At 35.2% G+C, this 3,062-nt stretch overlaps 1 pseudogene; it reads right to left on the bottom strand.

Moving 5' to 3' along the window:
* Positions 1-265: 265 nt before the first annotated feature.
* Positions 266-1,541, bottom strand: LOC120780694 (annotated as a pseudogene).
* Between the last annotated feature and the right edge of the window lie 1,521 nt (positions 1,542-3,062).

Genomic DNA, 3,062 nt, shown 5'->3' with positions numbered 1-3,062 from the left:
AAGGTTCTTTTTAGATAAAGTTGCAAAGTAAATGCTACTTTATGCGAAGTAGATCGATTCACACAGTTCGCTATTGTCATTAATCAGAGCGCGGAAAATAATTTTAATTTCAATTCAGAAAGAAAATTAATTCCTCCACTTACCCAGTTTATGAGCAAAATCACAAAAATTTTTAACAAACAAAATCAAGTTTATTAAAATTTTTTTCACTAAACTCTTTAAGAAATACATGCGTCGTACATATTTACGTCAGATCTTTACTTCCTTAGGATGCCCAAACTACACTCTCAATAAAATCTAAGTATTCGGATACCCTAGTAAGCACGTCTGGCACCTGTGAACGACAACGTGGACCAAAAGAATCTATGCCGACGAGTCGATATTTATTTAAACTTGCATCTTCCACCATGACCATAGGACCACTCGCACTACTACATTCATATACCGATGGATTTACAGCGTGTGCGCATAACTGCGTTGTCCGAATACCATCTGCAATAAGCCGGTTTACAAATTTACCATAAGCATCTCGACACAATGGTATTGGAAGAATCCGTACGCGTACTGCACCCACAATACGTTGACCATTGACACCTAGAACGACGAAATTGTATTAAAATTTAATGGATATAATTAAACTAAAATCAAATAAGGGTGTGTAAGAGTGCTGTCCTTCGGACTCAATTAGCGCTGATAGCGTTATTTAGATAGGATAGTTTATATAAATTTTAATACCCCAACGCGTGGCATACAACTCAGTATTGTTTAACGGAATTGCGGCAGCGGTAAATAAGCAAACGGGATACACCAAAGAAGAATAGTTAACGTCACTCTCCAATTCGACCAAACCGATATCGTTGTAAGCAGAAGTCAATGAATAGTTGGGATGCACATGAATGGCCTTAAATTTGAAATTTTTATTTTAAATACTTAAATGTTTATTACGGTATATATGTACATATGTATGAATGTACTCTCATATATATTTACTTTGATTTTCTTCTCAACCATGCCAATACTCTGTTCAAAATTATCAAGGTCTGTAATGCCCAGTCGCACAATCACCGGATTACCATTTTTTATACAATGAGCTGCGGTTAGCACGAAACGTTTATCAATTAAGGCGCCACTACATGGAAATGTGATATTTTCGTTTTGCTTTTGATGACCAATGAGGGCTATATAGGGATATTTTCCAGGTGCAACGGCACTACCTTCGGTGCATGCAGTATCAAATTGGGCTGTAGGCCATTACCTAATGCCTCACAGACTAAAAAGTTTTCATATTTTTACATAAGTACGTGTGTATTCACATATGTAAGCATATAGTAAGTACTTATAAGTATATAACTGTACAGAGTACCAAAAAACACTCTATCATTCTTTTAGAGTACACACTTAGGTGAGTTTTACTTACTTCTAACCGCCGGGCGTTGAACCACTTGCGAGTTGGTCTTTTGGTTACAGATCGCAAAAATGCAAAGAGTAATAAAAAATACCGCAAGAGGATTGGTGAGTACAGCATAAGCTCTAAAGTTCATATTTCTAAAGAGAGTTATTACTGCAGAAAACAATTTTTATTATTAAAACATTACGTTTCTATTTGAGTAATTATTTAAAATATAAAATAGGACACCGCAAATATTAAATTTATTAAATATTATGGCTGATCTTAGCAAGTCTCACTTATTTCACTGCACGTTTGAACCGATTTTAATCAGAGGCTTCCTATTTATAGCGAAAGTTATGTACATATATGGACACAGATATACTATATATTCCAGTGAAAGTAGATTTGCATACTATTTCAACTGATGATAAGAGAAGAACAATAACATTGCCAACGATTTAATTATGACAAGAATGTGAAATACACATGCTTCCATTACATTAACTTACTGATAAACTGTATGAAACAAGAAGAAACTCTTTAAAATTTTATAAAAAAACAAGTAAGGAAGGGCTAAGTTCGGGTGTCACCGAACATTTTATACTCTCGCATGATAAAGTGATAATCGAGATTTCATTATCCGTCATTTACATATTTTTCAAATACCGTATTTTTGTAAAGTTTTATTCCGCTATCATCATTGGTTCCTAATGTACTTATATACTCGTATTATACATCAAAGGCATCAGATGGAATTCAAAATAGCGTTAGATTTCACCCATATTTCGTGCATGTACACATAAATGTTGTCGTGCAATTTAGTGTTTCTGACGTTTTTTGTTAGTCGGTTAACGCACTTTTAGTGATTTTCAACATAACCTTTGTATGGGAGGTGGGCGTGGTTATTATCCGATTTCTTCCATATTTGAACTGTATATGGAAATACCTGAAGGAAACGACTCTATAGAGTTTAGTTGACATAGCTATAGTAGTTTCCGAGATATATACAAAAAACTTAGTGGGGGGCGTGGCCACGCCCACTTTTCCTTTGTGCCAAATTTCACTTTAATATCTTTATTTATGGCTTAGTTATGACACTTTATAGGTTTTCGGTTTTCGCCATTTTGTGGGCGTGGCAGTGGGCCGATTTTGCCCATCTGCGAACTTAACCTTCTTATGGAGCCAAGGAATACGTGTACCAAGTTTCATCATGATATCTCAATTTCTACTCAAGTTACAGCTTGCACGGACGGACGGACAGACAGACATCCGGATTTCGACTCTACTCGTCACCCTGATCACTTTGGTATATATAACCCTATATCTGACTCTTTTAGTTTTAGGACTTACAAACAACCGTTATGTGAACAAAACTATAATACTCTCCTTAGCAACTTTGTTGCGAGAGTATAAAACCCGAAGCTACTATAATCTTATTCTTCTTAACAACAGCTACTATAACATTGCTCACAAATTTAAAAGTTTTCATACAAGAACTTGATTTTGATCGGTGAGTTTGTATGGCAGCTATGTATGTATATGCTATACATAATATGCTATGCGATATCGGCGATTCCGAATGAGAAAAAGAACGTGTTCCTATAGATATCTCCAAAACATGAACATTGCTAAATCGACTCAGCTCATCACGCTGATCATGTACTATTTATAT

Source organism: Bactrocera tryoni, unplaced genomic scaffold (assembly GCF_016617805.1).
Source record: "Bactrocera tryoni isolate S06 unplaced genomic scaffold, CSIRO_BtryS06_freeze2 scaffold_25, whole genome shotgun sequence".
Taxonomy (NCBI): domain Eukaryota; kingdom Metazoa; phylum Arthropoda; class Insecta; order Diptera; family Tephritidae; genus Bactrocera; species Bactrocera tryoni.
The sequence above is the reverse complement of the archived record's forward strand: the minus strand, read 5'-3'. Positions and strand labels throughout refer to the sequence as shown.